Source organism: Mustela nivalis (assembly GCF_964662115.1).
Source record: "Mustela nivalis genome assembly, chromosome: X".
Lineage (NCBI taxonomy): Eukaryota > Metazoa > Chordata > Mammalia > Carnivora > Mustelidae > Mustela > Mustela nivalis.
In genome coordinates, this window is record NC_139040.1 from 131,587,928 (window position 1) to 131,610,729 (window position 22,802).

Below are 22,802 nucleotides of genomic sequence, written 5' to 3' on the forward strand. Positions count from 1 at the left end.
CGTTGCCTCCAATGTCCCACTCCCCAGACACTCCTGTTGGGGCAGAATCCATATCCAGCTAAGACCCCTGTGAAATCTGTGAGTACCTGCACATCCCAAGGCACTGCCCCTTTGGTAAAATAAATAAATAAATAAATAAATAAATAAATAAATAAATCCCTGAGTCCTTGTGTTCTAGAAACCCTGAGTTCCAGACCAGCTTCCTCCCAGATAGCAACTAAATATCTTGGAACCTTTAAGGTCTGTGACTCTGTGTGGAAGTAATGGCTTTGAAGGATCTTTTGAACATGGGTAGTGAAGACCTTTCAGTTACTCCCAGTTCTGTGAGGAGCTCGGTGATGTATAGCACTTGCACTTGGTTTTTCCTTCTCAAGACATGCAGGCAAGAAAAATGGCAGGAAAAGAAGCAATATACAACCAATGAGAGGTCTCCTCCTTGACTTTTCTTGGTTCTATTTTTGGGCTTTGTTTATCCCCCCAACAGTACTTATGCAGAATGGGAGAAATAACTGGTCAATACAACATCCAAGTTGACACCATTCTAGAACCCTTGCAAGGAGGGACACGTTGTGTACCAGAGACCTCTACTCTCTGCTGGTCTTGCCACGCAGATCCTGAGGAGAAACCTGCCTCAATGTTAAAATGTGAAACAAAAATTCAGTGAGAGAGAAGACAGGTGTCCCTGTGGATGAGAAGGGAACATGTCTGCTTGATGGGTTTTAGTGTTTTCAGCACGTCATGACCATTCTCCTGAGGTTCTCTTAAAAAAGATTCTCTTGAGCTTTAACAGCTTCTGCAAAGCTCGTTGAAAGCCAGTTAATGAGTTTTAAAGGTAGGAGGTGTTTCTAAATTTGGGTTTTGCTTTCTCTTCTGTTCACTTGCTTCAATTTTGAACGATTTGCCTGTAATATTTTGTGAATGATTTTTATCCAGTCGTCCTTAAATGGAAGACGTGCTATGTTTTCTAGTGCACAACACTTAGTTGATAAGCCAGAGGACTGCAGCCTTTTTGTAACAGGGATACTGTTAAATTTACTTAAGGAGACACAAATCTGACATCTGATGGGGTCTGTCATGTACTCGGGGTATAGTTTTCTATTCACAGTTGGCAGTTGTACCCCCAGCGGCCCCAGATAGGTTTTTAACAGATTCTGGAGACAGGAATAACTTTCTCAAGGCAGGGCATATCCTTGGGAATATACGTGTAAATGGCATTTTTTTGTGTGCCTGGAGTCATCCTTGATGGACTTCGGCCAGTGGTGGGGACGCTGTTTGATGACCTTCTCGATGAATCTAGGGAAATCAAGAAATCATGTCATGATCACATGACTTTGTGTTTATTCCACAACCTTGGATTTTGGTCTCTTGCTGGAGCAGCTAGACATCTTAACATTTGACTCTCTTTCCCCGATTTTGCACAAAGGATGGGACAGAGATCCGGCGTTTTCAGTGCCGAGTAAACAGGTGTGACCATCCGTGAGGGAAGGTTATTTCTTCGTGAAGCAAAATGGTCTCCCATTGATGACGCCCAAGCTCAGCTTAATGCTCACTCTCCAGAGCCACTTAATAGCTGTATGACTAACCCACTCACCTTTGGAAAGTAAAGTCTCCCATCTCTTTAGCTCATGGAGGGGACTGTTAGGACGCCTGGCAGGGAGAGACCTCCCATTTGGGTTTTTATTTGACTTTAGTGTTTGACTTGAGATATTTTCTCTCTAGCTGGAAAGTTCTGCGGTGAACACATTGAGACAAGACCTGGTTTTGCTTGTGGAATCACTGTCCTCTCTTTGCGTAGATGAACATGGATAATTCTGTGTGTGAAGCCATCATATCCTATTTGAGATTCACCGTTAAAATACTGCTTAGCCTTTTTTTTTTTTTTTAAAGACTTACATACTTAGAGATAGCATTGGCAGGAGGGGCAGAGAGAGGAGAATCAAGCAGACTCCACACTGAGCAGAGCCAAACATGGGGCTCAATCTCACGACCCTGAGAGCAGGACCTGAGCTGAAACCAAGACTCAGATGCTTAACTGACTAAGCCACCCGGGCATCCCACAGCTTACTGATTTTATTAATAAACATTCATAGAATTCATGCTTGTGGATCTTTGCAAGAAGAATTGCAAAGGAATGTTTGTTCTTGTGTATTATGGAGTTATTTTTGAGTTGTTAGTACGATTATTATAAAACTTACCCAGTTATTCTGAAAACGAACAAAGCCCTTTTTTAATTTGTGTCTCAACTAGGATGATGTGAACCTGCTGGGAACAAAGAGCTGCACATCCGCTGTGAAGAAGGGTCCCGTCCATGGGACAAGGACATTTCCGTATTCTAGAAGTCCGGATGTACATAAAGAGACTGCATATCCGTACAAAGTCACGGATGTGGCATTATTTAAGCAACTGGAAATTAAGCATCATTAAGCAACTGGAAATCTACTGCACAGTAGGACCTTTCGGAAAATTGTTTGGTTGTAGATTTTTATCTTATCTCTCCGTGTGATGACCCTACTGTGATGTCTTGGTTTTCCTCGTAGACTTAACTTTATGAGTTTGAACTGAACGTGTTTGGTTATAACCACAGATGGCGCGTGCGTGTGTGTGTGTGTGCTGCATGTGTGTGTGCGTGTGTAAAAAGACCGTGGGACTGGTGCACAGGAATTGCACCGTGATGTTCATCTTCATACTTGGGCAGAGCCTGTGGTTTTGTAGCTTGTGAGGAAACCTGTTGTGGTGATCCATGTCCCGTATCTTTCGTGCTTCCTGTCTGGTGACTTTAGGTCTTGAAACCAGAAGGGAAGACAAGGATGCGTCCATTTGAGTTTGAGTCTGAGAATACCAGTGGCCATGAACGTCGTTCAAGGCATGGAATGCCGTCCAGAAATTTCCTGCATCACATCTGGAAATTCCGTAGTCCATTGTGGTGGTGATGGGGGAAGTGGCAGGTGTCTACCTGATAATATCCCATTTGAGCTCTATGTCCAGCCAGATGCAGAGCTAACAAGTGACTTTCCACATTGGCTCAGTTGCACAGGTGACTTTCATGCAAGCGTGTTTTTATTTTAACTTCCATTGTGGGAAGTGTAAGATGCAAATGAGCTATAGGGTGTCCGTGTTCAATGTAGTAGAAATTAATCCCTCTTGGTTCTTCTGTTTGGGTGTGTCCAGCACACTCTTGTCTCGTAGGCAGGACCGGCTTGTACAGACTTATTAGTGGGTGAGATTTTGTCTTTTCCTGTTTGGACCTGATTGTGAAAGTACCATGAAGAGAGCACCCTATCCATGCTTTCCCCTTGGGATTGACTTAATGCAGGGTGGGTGCAGAATCTGCTCCAGTGGGAGTATGGCTAGGTGTGGGTCTTTCCAGAAAACGAGGCATGCAAAGAGGCCCTGGGCGTCTGTACTCTCTGTGATGCATTGCCTTGTCTCTCTGCTGGCCGTGACTCAGCTGGACAAACAGAGTTGCTCACATCTGCATTGTGTCTGCTCATAGGGCTCAACCATGACCTTCTGCAGGGATGTCTGTGCACTTAACTAGTAGGTGCCAGAGCCTTTGTGACCACAGAGGGACATGCACATAGAACTCCCAAGACCCTGTCTCTACCCTTCCTTTCTTCCCATGGTTGGCCCAAAAAAGTCCACCTCCTTGGGTACTGGGTGTGGGAGCAGCACCTGCCCTGGGCGATGTGTTCCTGAAATGGGTGCGGGGAAGAGGCAAACCTGGGCACCCTCTCAAGGCTTCTCCAGCTCGAGAAGTGGTGTTCTCGAGTCACCTTGTGGATTCTTGGCTGTCGTAGACATTATTATTCTCCAGTGCTGTGCCTGGAAAGACCTTTTCTGTCCGTGTAACCATTTGTACCTCTCCTCTGTGATCACATATGTAGACGTGGAGAGCCGCCGTGTGGGAAAGTCATACATTTCGTTGAGCAGCAGAATGTCAAAGGCTACATAGTCGCCTACCAGATTTGGCCAGATCCCACTCACAAGTCAGAAGGCTGGGGTTCTGTGTGATGCAAGGTGGATTGAAGAACATGTGCACCCACCCGAGCTTTAAAAGACCCTGAAATCAAAGCCACGCCATATTTCCCCCTTTCTCATACATCACCTGCTCTTCAAATCCAAATCCAATGAGTAAGGTCAAGATTTAGTAAAATAAATGGTTTGCAATGAGTAACTCAAAGGAAAATTATTTTTAAAGGGCGAGCTGTAAGGATATCCCAACAGAAACAGTGTTTTCAGTCTGGACTGAGCAAACCCCGTGCTGGTTTGCATTAAGTAGGGAGCCAGAATGGGCATCGCTTTCAGCACAAAGTGTCTCATCATGGACTGTTACAAGTCTGACGCTGACAATTAACTGCCTCCTCATCGACTGTTACAAGCCTAAATCGGCAAAGGGATGGTGCACCCACGTGGGGAAAGCAAATATCTCACGTGCCCTGACTTATAAAAATAAATTATTATTTTGGAGCCCTGTGCTTAAAAAAATAAAAATAAATGAAACACCTTTCTTGAACGTGATAAAGCATTGTATTAGACACTTTGACCCTTATGCATGTTTTCAGGTTTAGTTCTCACTGTCCCGGAATTAATATAGGATGTGAAAATAGCCTCAAGAAAGCATGAAATGAGATGCCTTAATATTGGACAGATATGCACACACATACACACACATGCACACACGCCAACATTGGAATGCACGGATCACATGGTTCTTTAAAAACATGGTCATTGGCCGTGAGCCATGCAAAACAAATTAAAAACTAAAAGGAATTCCAAGAATACCAGATGGTGTTAAACTCAGTCTTGCCATTTCAATATTCAAGGTGGCACATGCCATGTGTTAACGGCCCGTGGCTGGACTGTTAAATTAAGCAGGGTGACGTAATGCAAAGGCTGATTTAATCGAAATGAGTCCCAAACACATGGGACACTCATGGTATATCCTTGAAAAGTAGTCTGCTCGGCGGGGGCACTCTGAAAATTTCAGGTATCTGATCGGATATCTGGGTGCAAAAGTCACAAGAAGAAATGTCATGGAACTACTCGCAAAATCTGCATCAGAAAAAAAAAAAAAAAAAGATAAACTCCTTTTCGTTCTATGCAATTTTATGAGTTGGCAATATTTTCTTAAATACAGATACCATAAAAAAATAATATAATTCCTCAGGAAACGCGTGTTTTGCAAAGAAATGTGTTGGGGCGGTTGCTGTTTTTCTAAGGGGATTATCACCAGCCTGCTTGAACACACAACTGTAAAGCTCAGAAGGAAATTGAGTCACAGCTGGCCATCCAGCAGATCCTACGTTGGGGCCAGCCAACTTTTCATTTCTTGCAGAACACATGCGAGAACCTTGCTTGGCGTAAACGTATCTGCTGTGGCGATGGGCACTTTGTGATTTCTGCTGTTGACATGATGGTGGTTCAAAAGAAAGCCCGGCAAGAAGACTCATGTGCCGAGCTCATGTCCTTGTGATGGCTTCACACTCCTCGTCCCATTCCTGCCCACCCACCTGTCCGTCTGGTACAGGGCACTGTTTCATTCTATGCTCTCTGCCTAAGAACTCCCTTGGTACCAACGACAGAAACACCAGTACCACTGGACAGTCCTGTGACGTGCGATGCGTTTGCCATTTCTTTGTATGACTTCAGCTGCCTCTAGATTTTGGACCATTTTAACTGTGAAAATAGGGCTCTGTGCCATCAAGTAAAAAGACCCCAGTGCCCTCCAGTCTCCAGGCACCGAGAGCTGCCCAACCCCGGGGAGGGCTTCAGGCTGCATCAAATCCCAAGACCACATCAAAATTCTCATTCTAGCCACTTGGTTATTGTAGTGCAGGAAAAAATACTTGGTTGGAATTTTCCCCCAAGCAATAGATTTTATACCCCAAAATGAATACATTCACAGAAGCCCCTGAGGGCTCCGTGGTGGAGACTGAGAAGATGATGCCTAAGATGTTCTTTTTCTGGTGGCCCATCCACCGAGACTATGGGTTTTATCTGCGTTGGGCAAGTCCTGTGTACCTGTACTGTGTGTCCCTATGTCTTATGGAGGTGAGAAGGCCTTCTCTTCACTTCACTTTCAGTGGACGAAGTCCACTTACCAAAAACAAGAAGATAAGCACATGAACTGTTGTGTTAATCATGTATTTGGGTAGTTTGGGGTATGTGCGTGCGCGTGTGTGTATGTCTTGGTGGCGAAGGATGTGGGAGACGTGTTTTCTCCAAGTATCATGTTTCCCTATCAAGTTGACTTTGCAGACCCCGTGGGCTTAACGGTCCTTCGTAGTAACAGGGAAACGCTCGGTCATGCTTTCCTATAAATTATTGTGTTGTAATGCATTCTGTTGTGCTTTCCTTGGCTTTTCCGTGGTGGACACCTGTCTTAATTTAAAAGTCATTATGTGTTTGTTAGCAGATGGGATTTCAAGCCTTTTGACACTCAGGGCATCTTGTCCTCTGAGATGGGTCTTCAGCTCTGCAGAACGGTCATAGCTTCCTTCTTCCTTGCGCCGTGCTATGGGCAGCCTGGCCGGGGGGCCCCGGGTTGACCGTGGGATGCCGCAGACACGAGACGGAGTGCCTTTGCGGGTGCGGTGAGCCCCGGCGAGCCAGCACTGGGATCCCTGTGGGGTCGTCCCAGCTTCTCATGTGGGAAAAAAAAAAAAAAAGTCTGTTGCTAATTCTTTCAATTCTTGCACAATGAAAATCACTGTGATTTGTATATATACCCTAGGAAAATTTTACTGCTGCCTAATTTATGTAATAATACTATTCATTCCAGGTTTGTTTAATAAAACTTTGTATCTTTTAAGACACCTGATTGTGGTCTGCTCCTTCGGTTATGGAACAAGCTTGTCTGTGTTCAATGAGTTCAAGGAGTCACCATTGTCTCTTGTTAATTTTTAATTTTTTTTATTGAGGTATCATTGACCTATGGTATGAGTTTCGGGTGAACCACATAATGATTTTATCTCTATAAATTGCAGAATGGTCAACACCACCGTGTAGTTAATATCCATCACCACACATGGTTGTGAACTTATTTTTCTTGTGACGAGAACTTTTAAATTCTTTCTTCTGGGCAAGTTTCAAGTATATGATACAGTATTACTGTATTTCTTTCTGCAAAGGGCAGGATGGTAGATATTTCAATATTGCTGGATACACTGTATCTGTCAGGAGCACAAAAGCTTCCCTAGACAGTATATAAACAAATAGGCTGTGTTCCAATAAAGTTTTATTAAAACAAAAGCACAGTTCAGGGGCCGGATCTGTTGCCCAGGCCACACTTTACCAGGTTTTAATCCCGTGCCAGAGGATGAATTTGCACATCACTTTTGCAGCTTGTTAAAAATGTGCCATCTTCATCGTTATAAATAAATAAGTTATTTGATTGCATATTGTCTTTACTCACATAGCTCGACCCTCAGCTTTCCAAGTCACCTTCTGCTTGCTAAAACCACGCTGCCTCATCACTCAGGTCAACCCCTGCCATTGGTAACACTGACAGCATTTGCTAGAGCCGGGTAGCAGAACGTCCCAGCAGACTGAGGGTCCCACCGGAGCCTGTTAACCTGGCGACCAAGCTTGTCCAGTTCTCCTCCTGGAAATCCCTTGCAGGAAGGAATCTTACGGGGACAAGCAAGGCAACTTGGGATCTGGTTCCAAACCTGGGCAGGGACTGTTCCAGAATTCCTGTAGAGTAGGTGCTCACATGGTGACATTCTGCTTTGGGAGAGGGAGTGATGTGTGTGTATGTGCTTGTGCATGTGCATATACATTTTGGAGGAAAGCCAGAAGGTTCCTGAAGGATGGATAGAGATGATCCAGGGAACATGTTCTTGATGTTTTTGGATACCCTCATAGGGTTTTTTCTTTTTCCTTGTATTTATTTTTTTTCTTTTCTAATCCACACATTATTTTTATGCAGGTCTCACTTCCCTGGAAGCCATGGTCATTTTGCATTTTTGTTAAAGGGATCAGATAACCTTGTCCCCAAAACCTTAGGAAAAGATTTGAGTGGATGTAACATTTTTTTTTTTTTGTTTAAACCACTCATTCATTGTTTCCATATCATAGCTGTTGGAAATAGTGGTATTGTGGACATGGGAGTATGCGGATCTTTTTGAAAGACAAATTGAAACCACAGTGAGATGTCATGTTACCCTTGTTAGACTGGTTGTCATTGAAGACGAGAGATAAGCATTGCCGAGGATGTCTCAGAGACTGGAGCCCTCGTGCGCTGTTGGTGGCCATGCACGCTGGTGCAGCCACTGTGAAGCACGGTGTGGCAGTTCCTCAAGGTACTAAAGATGGAGCTTTCATGGGATTCAGCAGTTCCATTATCATCTAATATTTAAAAATAACGCCAAGCATAGGGTGTCTGCCCACTTTAAAGCTAGCAGAATGGAGCCCCAGAAATTTGAGAGCTCACAGTTCATCTATCACAGAGCTCAGATTTCAGCACCCTGTGGTTCCTGCTCATTCCAGCGAACCATGTGACGATGTTTCACACTAAAACTAACAAGATGCTCATTAAACCAAGAACCAGATTCTCTGTGTTCTTCTGATGAGAACATCGGACACCGGATAAAAGTCAAAACGCTGAAGACCTACGGTGACTGTATTCATGGGAGAATTTGGGATTTGATGCTTTGCTTTGGGCAGAAAACTATGATCTACTTAAACTCCGCTTAGTCAGCTGATCTGAGGTCTATATTAACAGGCAAGTTGCCTTCCAAAAGTTCATGCAAGAAACCATCTTATGAGCTGTGAAGTTACAAGCGGAGATAAACTTTTTTTGTTTTGGTGGTAAAGAACACATAATATGAAATCTACGTTCAACAAAATGTTCAGTGCACTCTACGGTGTAGCTAACTGTAGGCAAGGTGTGGGACGACACATCTCTGAAACAGTCACCTTGCAGAACCCAGATGTCGTGCTCGTTGAACAACAACAACAACCCGTTTCTCGGTCTCTCCCCCAGCCAACAGTTGGCCAACGCAGGGAGCTGCCCGCCTGGGTCTTGACTTCCACCCGAAACAAATCTTAGTTCTCAAGGACATCATGGAGAAAAGACTCCGGCTTTAGTGTCTCGTTACAAGCATCTGGCTTTGAGCCCGGTGCAAAACCAGCTCTTACGGCGCCCTTGGGAGCAATGTCTCGGAAAGCGACTGGCCAAAAAACAAATCTTCGTAATGAATCAGAATTTGTGTGCAGGCTGCTTAAAACCAGTGCCTTGGAAAAAGGGCAGGGGGAGCCCCACAAAAGGCAAAGATTAAAAAGTGAGGTCAGTCCCGTAAGTGGAAACTGCACAAAGGTCACCTGCCTGGCAGAGATGTGAGTTGTTTGGTCATTCTGCACCATGCTGAGTTTTGAGGATGAGTAATGACCCAGATGTCTGAAAGGCCAGGATGGGGAAATTTGGCATGATGACCGATCCATTAGAGTGCTCCCAAATACCCATTTCACTGTCAACAGATGGTTAGACATGTTTTCTTTCTCTTGGTTCCTTTGTCTCTCCTACCGAACTCTACACCGTCCCTTGTCTTAAGGGGAGCAGACCCTGAGGTTCAGATTTGGGAAATCTGTGCCACTTTTGGATGTAATTTTTTTTTTTTTTCACATTTATTTGATGGACGCCAGGTTGCCTCAGTTGGTTAAGTGTCTGCCTTCAAGTTGGGTCATAATCTCAGGGTCTTGGGATGGAGCCCTGCCTCAGGCTCTCTGATCAGTGGGGACTCTGCTTTTCCTTCTGTCTCTGTGATCTCTCTCGCTTTCACTCTCTCCAATAAATAAATGGAAATCTTCAAAAAAAAATGTAAAAAAGTTGAGTCTAGTTGACGACAGAGTGTTACACTACATTCAAGTGTACCATATAGTAATTCTGTATGGTTTTCTGTACGTTAATGCTGTCCTCACCATGGTGTGTCCGCCATCTTTCCCCATACAACGCTGTCACAATACCTTTGACTGCATTTCCTACGCTTTGCCTTTCATCCCCGTGACTCACTCCATAACTGGGTGCCTGTGTCTCCCACACGCTTCTCTCATTTTATCCACCTCCCCACCTTCCTCTTTGGTAACCACCATGGTGTTCTCTGCATTTGTGGGTCTCTTTCTGCTTTTTGTTTGTGTCTTTGTTCACTTGTTTAAGATTCCACATATGGGTGAAATGGTATTTGTGCTTCTCTGAGTTATTTCAGTTAACATAAGCGAAATAGATTTCTAGGTCCATCCTTGTTCTCTGAAAGGGTAACACCTCATCCCTTTTTAGGGCTGAGTAATATTCCCGTGTATTTAGACATCGCATTTTCTTCATCCGTTCCTCTATGAATGGATACTTGGTTTGCTTCTTAGCTTACATCTTGGCTGCTGCAAACATAGGCATGCACACATCTTTTTGAATTAGTGCTTTTCTTTGGTTAAATCTCCAGTAGTGGGATTACTGGATTATATGGTAACTTTATTTTTAACTTTTTGAGGAACCTCCATTCTGGAATGGCTGCCCCAGTCTGCATTCCCACCACCAGTGCCCGAGGGTTCTTCTTCTTCTTCCCCATCCTTGCCAACACTTGCTGTTTCTTTTCTTTTTTTTCTTTTTTAAATTTTAGGGGCATCTGGGTGGGTCAGTGGATTAAGCCTCTGCCTTCAGCCCAGGTCATGATCTCAGGGTACCGGGATTGAGCCCTGCATTGGACTCTCTGCTTTGCGGGCAGCCTGCTTCCCCCTCTCTCTCTGCCTGCCTCTCTGCCTACTTGTGATCGGTGTCTGTCAAATAAATAAATAAAATCTTTTTAAAAAACTATAAGAAATAAATTTTAGCCACAGAATATAATCTTAAACATCATTGGGGCTTAACACCAGATCCTGCAAGCCGTGATTTGCAAACCCTCTCTGTGACATGCTGGGCAGAACTATCCAGAATTTCTCCCCCACAGATAGACCTGAGACAAAAGTTGAGAAGACACTTCTAACGTATGACAGGAATAACGTACAAAGAGTGTTCTCAGATACGGCTTTCTTAATGTCTAAATGCAGCAGCATTTCATTTCAAGTTATTATTTTCAGTACTAGTGGGGAGTCACCGGATTGAATGTGTCACCTACTCTTGCACCTTGCGTAGTGTTAGAAGAGCAGTTGTTTTGTGCAAACCCTCATGGCCTGCCTTGAATCTCGTTACTTTTCTGGGTTAAATTGGAACTCAGTATTGCTGATTTTATTGATTGATTGATTGATTGATTGATTTGAGAGGCAGAAATCACAAGTAGGCAGAAAAGCAGTCAGAGAGAGAGGAGGAAGCAGGCTCCCCGTTGAGCAGAGAGCCCGATGCGGGACTCGATCCCAGGACCCTGGGACCATGACCCAAGCTGAAGGTAGAGGCTTTAACCCACCGAACCACCCAGGCGCCTTTAGTATTGCTCATTTAAGGAAGGATTGAAAGCCAGCTGGGGTCAAAAAGAAACCGTTTGCCATCTTTCCCATGATGTCTGTGACTCGAAAACTGGAATCCTTTTTTTTTTGTTGTTGTTCCTTCATTCCCACTTTCCCACAGGCACACACCAGCCCTCCGTGCAGTACACGAGCATTTTACAGGGCCGTATTAATGGACCGTCACTGTGTCATGTTTTCTTTTCTGTAGTTCCTACTCCAATCTCAGTAAATTTGTACTCCCCCCCCCACCCCCAACAACTTTGGGTCAAAATTGCCATGGTCATCGGATACTGCATTGTGTTTTACAGTCTGCTTTGGGAATCCAGTTGGGTGGATTTCCCTTCCTAGCGGTGGTGGGATATTTTTGTCAGCCCTTGGCAACTGGTGATGGGGCCACCAGCCCCCCAGTACTAACCTTCCCTGATCCTCCTTGAAGACCCCATAGGCACTGGACTTCTCGAGACACTGGTGTGTTCTCTTTTCCAAGGAGAAAGAGGTGCTTGCGGGTTTCTTTGTGTTTGTCTTATTGTTTGAAGATAGAGGTTTGGCTTCTACGGCCAAAGAATCCAGCCTGTCCTTATCAGGATGGGGGACCTCGAAATACTATCCACCTCCTTGTGTCTGAACCCCACGTGTGTATTTTCCTTCTTTTGGTGATTCCTCTCTTCTGTGCCTTGGTCTTCACGGAACGTTGGCTTCTGACCTCGAGAAACTATTCTTTGAGGGGCGTCTGGGTGGCTCAGTGAGTTGGGCGTCTGACTCCCGATTTCGGATCGGGTCATGATCTCACCGTGTTGGGCGCTGTACTCAGCGGGGTGTCTGCTTGGGAAGCTCTGACTCCCTCTGCCTCTCCCCTTTCTCTAAAATACATAAATAAATAAATAAACAAATAATAAAGAAATAATAAAGAAATCTTCAAAAATTCTTCAAAAAATTAAAAAAAAAAAACATTGTTTAAGTAATGATCAGTAAACCTCCTGGTAGGGTTCCAATACAATAGTAGATGTAGTTTCTAGCCAGGCAAGATATATGTGGATAACCCACTTGTAAAAATCAATCTTTCTTCTTTCTTTCTCTTCCTTCCTTCTTTTCTTTCTCTCGGCACAAGGTTCACTCCTCACACTGGTAATATTGAATAGTTAAAGTTAAATTATTGAAAAACTGTTTTAAGTATTAAAATATGTAGATAGCATTGTATTTAATTAATATTGTACATATTGTACTATTAAGGAGTAATTTAGGAAATTTTAACGGTGCACCTGCATCTTAAACATAGTACGGAAACAAGACCTACTTAACCACGTAGAGAGTCACACTACTATCAGTATCTTTGTTGAGCTGTCTTCCATGTGTCTGTGAACCATTTGCCTGTCTTCTTTGGAGAAATATCTCTTCAGGTGTTATGCCCATTTCTTGACTGCATTTCTTGGAAAACAATGGCCTTAAAGACTATTTTGACATTGAGGAGCATTTGAGGGTCACTCACACAGCAAAGCGATGAGAGAAACAAGCTTTGTTTCAACGTGGATGACAAGATTGATCTTGGTGCCAGGGTGAGATCCTGAGTCATCACACGGTGAAAGCTAGGACAGGTGGTGCCAATGCACCAAAGCAAGAGTGTGAGCTTGGCTTGTGCGGCCTTCCAGTTCCGTGGAATGGGAGAAACCATGTAGAGAAAATGGCAAACCAGTTCATACAACAAGAGCCCCCAATGCACAGATAGACAGAACGTGTCCCTGGGCGCAGAACTCAGTAGGAGAGAAAAGAGATGTTGGAGACGCCCATGTGGCATCTCCATTTTGCATTTTCTGATGGGTTCTACTTCCCCCCATGATCCAGTCTTGAACTTTTCTTCTAAATGTCACCAGCATTAGATCTTCTCCAAAGCCGAAAGTATGTACAACAGCAATGTGGGAAGTCGTGAGCTGGAGTCAGGCTGGGTCATTGGAAGACTATTAGAGACCTGGACTATTAGAGACCTGGGTTTGAGTCCGGGTTCTACATCTATCTGGAGCCAAGATGGTGGGCAAGTTAGCTGCTCTGCACTCCCATGTCCCCATTCATGATGACAGCTATTCCTGTCTGTGTCTTTCTGATCCCAATGCTGGAGTGGCTTCTCCTGCCCTCCAAGCAAAAGACAATACCCTCACAATACGCAGAAAGCCGTCCTGAGTCTGCTTTCCATTATACAAGACTCCCTCTTGTCAGTTCAGTTCTGGATGCCCTGGCTTCTGCTCATTGAGAACATCCCACGGTAACTCCTGCCCCAGGACCTTTGCTCTGCCTCTTCTTCTCTGCTTTTCCCTCAGTCCATCTTTTCCCTGTTTTGGTAGAAGACTCTGTGTTTTCCACATTCCAGCTTCCCACTGTTCCAGAGTCCGAGTCTGTGTTTGCTTCTGTGAGTCTGTCTGCCAGCCCGATGGTTAGCTTCTCTTTTCTTGAAATGTGTACTCTCAAGTGGAGTCCCAGTGTGGAGCCAGCATTATAAAGAAATCATTATAAATCACTCTTCACCATTCCTTCCACTTCTGAACTTGGCCACGGATCCCGTCGCGAGGGTCTTGCTTGTTATTTTAGGTTATGGATGCCAAATAAAACTTTTATTAATTTCATCTTTTATTGGCGGCCACGTTATGTTGGAGTACAGTCTGTGTGTAGCAATGGGAGGTTCCTTCGCCCGTGTGGACCCAGCGTATTTCTATAGCATTTGAAAGGAAATTAGCAGAGGGGCGCCTGGGTGGTGTAGTCAGTTAAGCCTCTGATTTGGGCTCAGGTCTTGATCCCCAGGTCCTGGGATGGAGTCTTGCATCGGGCTCCCTGCTCAGCGAGGAGCCTGCTTCTCCCTTTCCCTCTGTGCTCTCTTGCTCTTTATGAAATAAATAAATAAATTCTTTAAAAAAAAAAAAAAAAGGAAAGAAAAGAAAGAAAGAAAGTAAATGAGCAGATCTTCTGCAAAACATGATTATCCTTCTTGGCAGTTGTAAAGAACAGGGAAGTTGCAGTGGGCTGAGTTTCTGCATTGCAAATGTTCCCATTTTCAGGTTGACCCGTCTGCTTTGTGTCTAAGTAGAAGTTGGCAGCAGAAGGCATGTGTCTCCTCAATTTGTGTTTATGCTACGGGTCTACTAGCTTACTTTCAGGACGTCTTGGTAGCTCGGAATTTTTCCTAGAGGCATTCCAGATTTCCGCTGCACATTCTTCTTCGCGCCTGTCACGCCCATCACCAGCACCGGCATATCCCGTACGCACCGAGAAACCCCGTTTATGGCTTGCCGACACCACACCGCCATGTGCTTTCCTTGAAACTCGGTTGCAGATGGGTTTAGGTCTCCTGCAATGGTGTGCTGGTCAGCTAGTTCCTCTCCTGGGAAAATAATGCCCAGATTTGCAGTTTTCGCCCATTTCCATGGTGTAACGACTGAGTCCCACCATGATGGATTGCAGGGTACCACCCGTTTGGGCTCACACGATCGTGCAAATGGGCACGGTTCTGTTTTGGAGCGCTTGAACAAGTCAACACTGGAAGTAAAAGTGGAGGAAGGAGCACGGGTCCTGGTTGGGATTAGTGTCCCGTTGGAGGGACATAGAAACATGGACAAGTCATCTGCTCTTCCTTACTTGATCCTGGTGCATGTGGTAGCTCACGGGGCTTCCTTTGGGGTCTGTGTACTTTCCCCATTGCATAGACAGTCCATCCTGCAAGGAGAAGATGGAGGAATGTGGGGCCAGCATGCACCCTATCTCCCCACTTCTGAAGCACCCCCGTGTGGCTACCCCACCCTTCCTCCATCCCCCTGCCTCCAGCATTTTACCTTTAAACCTTCGCACATGAATACAAAATAGAGAAATGCCCACCCCTTCTCCTCCAAATGCCCTCCTTATAGATACCCGTCCAATTCGAGCCAAAAACGGGCTGATGAACCTCCAGAAAATATTGCTTTTGATTCCCCTTCACGGACTATTTTCTTCAAGCTTTCCGCAGAATGTTGATAGCATAGTACACCATACAAAGAATTTTTTTTTTTTTTTGCCCATTTTGTAGGCAAAAACGATTTCAGCTTAATTCGTGGCTTTTAATAAAAAACGGTGGCATTTTTAATTGAACCAACTTCACCGTCACTTATGTGTTACTTTCTGCATGTTTTTAAACTAATTTCTTAAATTTTAGTTCTGTTACTTAACATATAAAATATTGGTTTCAGAAGTACAGGTCTGGGATTCTTCAGTCTTATATGACCCCCAGTGCCCAGCCCCCTACCCACCTCCCTTCCAGCAACCCTCAGGTCTGTTTCCTATGATTCAGAGCTCCTTTCTGCATATGGCTTTCAAGTGTGTGAAATGTTTATTTATGGAATCTGCCCCTTCTATGGGCTCTTTCTTCGTCCTGGTTTGTATTTGCAAGGCAAGCTCCATCGAGAAGATCATGTCCACACGCCTGAGTTCTCTTGCCGTAGGCATCCATCCCTCAAAACAAGAGGGCAGTGGAAGTTTTTCTGTGAGGGGATTCTCAGACCTTTTGGGTTTCTTTTACTCTTTTCTATGAAACGTAGTAAGAAAGTCACCGAGACAAGAATACAGCAGCATCGGAAATAACCATCGAATTAGGGCTGGATTTGAAAATGAGCCACAGTGAGTCCAACAGACGGAGGAAGCAATAGTCATAATAAAAAAGAAAGAGAGAGAGAGAGAAAAAAAAGGGAAAGAAAGGAAGAAAGAAATAGAAAAGAAGAGAAAAGAAAAAAAAAGAAACAGAAAGGAAAAACCTCATTTGGGGTCAGGGGAAGATGTCTACAACATATCGACATGTAAAAACGTGACTCCCCTTTGATTTAGAAAAAATTTTTAGGAAATTTAGTAAATTTGGGGTTTTTTAGAATGTTGCGTTTTTTTTTTAATTTTGTAATAAAATTAGTATATTTTACATTTTTTAGAATGTTGCCTTTTGTTCTTTTAAAAAAAATTGTAATAATATTAGTAAATTTGGGGTTTTTTAGAATGTTCCATTTTGTTTTTTTAAAAACATTTTTGTAATAAAATTAGTATATTTGGGGTTTTTTAGAATGTTGCTTTTTTTAAAAATTTGTAATAAAATTAGTAAACTTGGAGGTTTTTTTTAGAATGTTGCATTTTGTTTTTCTTTAATTTTTGTAATAAAATCAATAAATTTGGGGTTTTTTAGAATGTTGCATTTTGTTTTTTAAAAACATTTTTGTAATAAAATTAGTAAATTTGGGGTTTTTTAGAATGTTGCATTTTGTTTTTTTAAAAGCATTTTTGTAATAAAATTAGTAAATTTGGGGTTTTTTAGAATGTTGCATTTTGTTTTTTTAAAAACATTTTTGTAATAAAATTAGTAAATTTGGGGTTTTTTAGAATGTTGCATTTTGTTTTTTTAAAAAAAATTAATAAAATTAGTAAACTTGGGTTTTTTTAGAATGTTGCATTTTGTTTTTTTTTAAATTTTTGTAATAAAATTAATAAATTTGGGGTTTTTAGAATGTTGCATTTTGTTTTTTTAAAAGCATTTTTGTAATAAAATTAGTAAATTTGGGGTTTTTTAGAATGTTGCATTTTGTTTTTTTAAAAACATTTTTGTAATAAAAGTGACTCCCCAAATCCAGGTACAGCGTGCCTGCTTTGGGGGCCCAGAGGGTGCCTGTGTAGAAGCTACATGTCCATCTGTGCAAACCAGCGCCCGTAAGAAGGGTCTGGAACACACGAACCAGGTGGCCGTGGAGGGAAATTGAGGCCGGTCACCAGGGACACCTTTTAACGGATTCTCAGTTACTGCTCTGTTGTTTGGGCTTTGAAGTTTAATATTCCTACCGTCCACTGGTGTGCACGGCCACCTGAGCAGACCCCTGTGTCTGGGGCGTTGGTGGAACACCCTCTCGTGCCCTGTATATCGATTGCCAACATCATGTCAGCTCCGTCTATAAACGTCGTCACTGTTGACATGTGCAGGTCACACCTTCCGTGACCAAAGACTTGCAATGAATACCCCACTCCTGCCAGCTGTGTGACCCCGCGGCGAGTCAGGTGCGACATGTGGGAGGCATTACAATCACACATGCCAAAGGAGCCTGTCGGGGAACAACACATTCCCCACCTCAAAAACAGGTACAGGAGTCCCCTCATGTCAGAACAACTGGAAAATGGCAGGTACGCAAACATTCCATCCGCAAAATTCTGCATCCCACGTGGGCATTACACAACACTGTTTTTCTACCAGCCAGGTAATGACCGGTTTTGGGGGGAGACGTGCACTTTTCCATTTTGGCTCATTATACGGTGAAGAGTGACCATTGTCTGTCTATGGTTTTGTGGTTTCTGTTTCTAATAGGGCTTATCCCATCTGAAGTCTGCTCGTTATTTCATCAACGCCTCAAGCCACATCATTTCAGAGTCTATTTTGGGGTCACAGGCTGGTGTCTGTGTCATCTCACAGACTCCTATGTTTTGTTGTATTCCAGAAAGGTGCCAGGAGTGGAAGGCGCCTTTTATTTGTAAACTATATTTCAGGTCGGGGCATCGCGGCTGGCTCATTCGGTAGAACACGGGACGCTTGATCTCGGGGTCATGAGTTCAAGCCCCATGTTGGACGTGGAGCCTTTTAAAATTAAAATAATTTTTATTTCCATTGCACGGCAAGTCTTCACGCATGTGCTTAAAAGATGGGTTCTTCCTTTTGTAGTATCGGGGCCATGCCACGGAGCCTGGAGGGAAAACTTGCCACGCGTTCGAGATTTAGAGCATTCTGTTCTATACGTCGTCCAACAAAGGGCAGCAGCCATGATCAAGTGTTAAAAAAAAAAAAAAAAAATTCGACTCGGGATTTAATATTTCCCGACATGCACAAATGGATATCCGTGTCCCACTAGGCCAGTGCATGTAGCTTTAGGGAAGTGGGTCCACGTTTTTCATTTTATTTGTGAGTCAGTCCCGTTGAATGCTTCCCAGCAAGGAAACCAGTTGCACAACTTGGGATGAATAATACTGAGCTGCACATAGTATAGGCGGAACTCCGTTCTGGACGGTCCCGTGACCACCAGGGCTTTGGTTTGTCCTCGATGATGATGAGGTCCGACACATTTGTCAGGGGCGTTCTCTTCCCTGTGCAGGGATCACAGATGGGTGGGAAACAGGACAGATTGGAGATCACAGAGACCAGAGCTGTGAGTTTAGGTAGCACACCCCAGGTGTGTGTCGTCCACACAGAGAACCGCTCGGAAGTGGTCTCAGCGGTTGATTGTGGAAGTGTTAGCCATCGCCAAAGGACCAGTGGGAGGAAGGGGTTCCCCCACCCCAGCTGCTGGGACAGCATGATGGAAATAAATCATTTCAGCATCTAGGTAGGTATAGGTAGATCCTATAATTATGTATAATGTCTTAAGCTTAATGGTGGCTTCCCAGTGCTTTTGAGGTCCATATGTCTTCCATTAATGGTGATATGCTTAGCAAGTCACACACACACACACACACACACACACACACACACATACAGTTACATAAACACTAGAAAGACACATAAACCTTGTGTCTCCTACATGACTCAAGGATCTGTGATTTCTCATCGGTTCTGGTTCCAGAAACTGGCCCTTCTCACGCCAAAAGCAATTTGCACCATTTCTGTTGAGAGCCTATTAGAAGTATCTGATTACATTTCCTTGACCCACCGTAGAAGTCCACGGAAAGTAATTTAATTTCTGTTTGGATCCAAAAAGGACATTGGGAACCAACGGATAGATGTTTTATTTTTTCCTGGCTGGTGTCAAGCTGACCTCTGGCCACTTTTGTTCCTTCTGTGTGTCTCCTCTGTGAACGGGCAGCAGTGCTGACCGGGGTTACAGAGACAAGGTGGTCTCCAAATCCCGCTCTCTCACATCTTCTGCAGGAACCACTCAGGGGTGTTGTCGGGTATGTTTTCCAGATTGCATTCCTCTCAAGCTCCGGTCTACCAAACTAGCTAGAATCCAGAATTTTTCCCAGCATCCAGAGCTCCCACAATGTCCAGAGTCCAACAGGGCTCCTTGCCTGTTTAAACCCTCCCCAGTAAGTGGCCTCCGCTCTGCAAAACCCATGACCTTTGGATGCTCATGAAGAGGCCAAACTTTCCAGAACTTTATTCAATAAGAAACAGCAGACCCCTGAATAGTAGAGAAGATACAACACTTTGGTTCCCTTCTTAATTTTTTTTTTTTCATAACAATGTCTGTAGGCAACTCTTACAGAATCACCCCTCCATAAATGCCTCCGTGATGGCTCTGGGAACCAGACGAGCCCCTTTCTGTTCCCTCACAGAGAATCAAAGGCCAGTTCCCCAATTTGAATTGGTGGGGGTGGGACCATGTTTGTTGTTAAGCTCCCCTCTGTGAGTTCCATGAGTGTATCTTCTGGTGATGGAACATGGTGGTGTTCTGAGCCTTCTCTTGTCTGGGACCAGCTCACACAAGCTTGGGCAAAAGCTGCCAGAGAATTACAAGGCAGGGCGATCTTAGGAAATGAGGTTGTCAGGAGTGTAGGGCTTGACCCAAGTATAAATACATGGTCATTTGCGGCCTTAAAAGTTTTTTGTTGTTCCTTTTCTCTTTGTCAGCTTTATCTTGGAGAATTACAATGATTGGCCGTCATAGAGCACCATGAGATGGTCACACATTTGGCGACGAACATGAGCTTCCAGTGCAGATACCTCTGGAACAAATTGCCCCTGATGGGCAGTGGCATACAGTTAAGGCAACGTAATGTCTCCTTGTCCACAAGGAGCATCAGAAGGACAATATTTAAATGTTTCTCCCAACACCAACGTGTTGTTACTACAGTATCATCTGCTACTTTAAAAAAAAAGAAAAGAAAAGCTGTAGTTTCTGCTCATAAAGGTAGGTTTGCCAGATAAAATATAGGAGGCTCAGTGAAATTTGAATATTGGATAAGTCATGAATGATTTTTTTAATTTTTTTTTAAGTAAAAGTATGACCCAACTTCAAGTTGGATTTTCGGTAAATCATGAATAATTTTAAAGTAGAAGTCTGCCCCACATTTGCATGGGACATACTTCTACTATCAGAGGATATTAGGAGAAGGAAGAGAAAAGTGAGTTGGGGGAAATCGGAGGGGGAGATGAACCGTGAAAGACTTTGGACTCTGAAGAAACAAACTGAGGGTTTTGGGGCGGAGGTAGGAGGTTGGGTGAGCCCAGTGGTGCGTATTAAGGAGGGCCACGTGTTGCATGGACCACTGGGTGTTGTACATAAACAATGAATTTTGGAACGCTACATCAAAAACTAGTGATGTATTTTGATGGTGACTAACATAACACAATAATAAATTTCTGAAAAGTTACTCATTTGAAAAATGTATTTACTTTTATTTGAAAATAATAAATATTTTTAAAGTGTAAGTATATCCCAAATTTACATGGAACATACTTATAATAACTGTAAAAATAACTCATGTTCCCCAAACGTTTACTTATACTTTGAAATCATTTATTATTCTCACCAAATTCTGATTCGACTGGTTAGTGTATTCATGGTAAGGATAAGTATGTCCCACGTCATGTTTGGGATATACTGGTACTCACGGGCATCCCGTATTCTTGGGAGCCAAACCGGCAGCAGCCCTCCACAAAGGGTATTGCTGCAAATTGTCTGGGACAAATGGGCAATCGTCCTGTGATCTCCATATGCTTTTACTCAGAAAGAAAACATCTAAATAAGATTGACTTAAGGAAAACAAATCTTAACAAATCCTATAAAATACCCCGAAGCATGACACTGTAAGTTAATCCACCCGGGATGTCCTAATCATCCTTTTGCTAACAGTGCAAAAATTTGGGGGGTTGGCTTTTATCCCAGATTTGGCAGAGTAAGTCTTAACATGGAAGAAAGAAGAAATTCATCGGACTTCTGTGTCTATGAGGGCCGGTCATTCTCAACAAGCATAGCACGCTGCCCACAGGAAACCCTAAATGTTGCTGGTCGTACATGGAGTAGCTACCGGACAAGGTACTGTGAGTGATTTCATAACTCTTTTATTATATCTCTGTCCATCGGGTTCTCACCCTCGTCCTGCCATCGCCATGGATTTAAATACGAATTGATGTTGACAAAATAAACACAAGAGTCACTTCCTACTGTCTTTAAGGCTTTACAATAATAAGTAAGCAGTTCTTTCCTGACCTTCTTATATTTATACAGGTGGGCTTTATTTCTCTGGGCAAAGAAAGCATTTTGAATTAATAAATTCAACGGCCTGTCGTTTGCCATGACGTTTTGATTTGGTACATCCATGACCCGGAAGGAAAAGGCTCTATTTAATCTGAGCGTGGCCACCAAGAGAAGAGCATACCTGCTTTCAGGGAGGTAGATGTTGCTTGAGACAAACGTGTGCATCTACAGAGCATTGAGGGGACCTGAGTTTTTATTGAGATTCTAGAAAAGAGAGCGTACAAGCCAGAGTATGTGTCTTATGGTCACCATGGAGACCTCTGGACTGGGTGGCTCCAACCCACAACCATGGCTTTCGTCAACAGAAGAAGAAGTTTGGACCAGTAATGATGGTACAGATTCCTCTTCAGGTTACCATAGATTTACGATCTTTCACGACCAGTGGACATGGGACTTGGGAATGTTCACTTGAAATACTTTAGTGGCAGGTGGGGCCATGAGCTGTAAAACAGAAGTGAGTTGTCAAAAGGCTCACCAGTGCGGGTTCTGGAGGAAGGGAGGTAGGAAGAAGGAAGGGAAGTGACAGGAACTAAGACGTGACCAGGTGGTTCGGGGTGCTAGAGACACAGAGAGCCATGCGTTGGCGACAGTTGTATACACAAGACAGAAGAGGCAGAATCAGTGAATCCTACAGAGGAGGACGTATGAGCTGTCCATGTGGGAGGGGTCACCCACCCTAGTTCAGTGGGCTTTACCTTCTACTCTGGCTTTTCTTCTGTCTGTTCTTTTTCTGGTCTTAGCTGATGCCATGGCGGCCAAGGCCATGCTTAAAAAAACGAGCTACTCTAAACCTCTATGGTGAGAGGAAGGTTATAGTAGTAGAAGGTTATAGTAAGATTACATCTTTGTGCTTTTTTGAAATAGTATAAGGGGAGAGGACACACCTTAGGCTTGTGTACTGGAGGAAGATGTGGTATGATTTCAGAGTGATTTAAAAAATTAACAAGTCATGTTTAGTAATGATGCATATTTCATGTATGGTGTGTGTGGGGGGGGGTGGGAGGTGATTCTACAAGAGTATGAAACGCTCCTCTTTGTATGAGAATGCAACAGTTGAGGTCCAGCAGAAGCTCATTTCCAGAACCGCAGTGTCCGTAGAGGAATGTGGGAAGAACCAGAAGTAAGAATGGATAGGCCCGTCTC

At 43.7% G+C, this 22,802-nt stretch overlaps 1 protein-coding gene across 1 annotated transcript in view; it reads left to right on the plus strand.

The window, feature by feature from the left end:
• Window positions 1-6,811, plus strand: part of LOC309855840 (cAMP-dependent protein kinase catalytic subunit PRKX-like) — a 77,388-nt gene extending 70,577 nt beyond the window's left edge. Inside the window, exon 9 of the mRNA XM_082716492.1 lies at window positions 2,248-6,811. The gene's annotated coding sequence lies outside the window, so the exon portion shown is untranslated. The remainder of the gene's footprint in view (window positions 1-2,247) is intronic.
• Window positions 6,812-22,802: the final 15,991 nt, after the last annotated feature.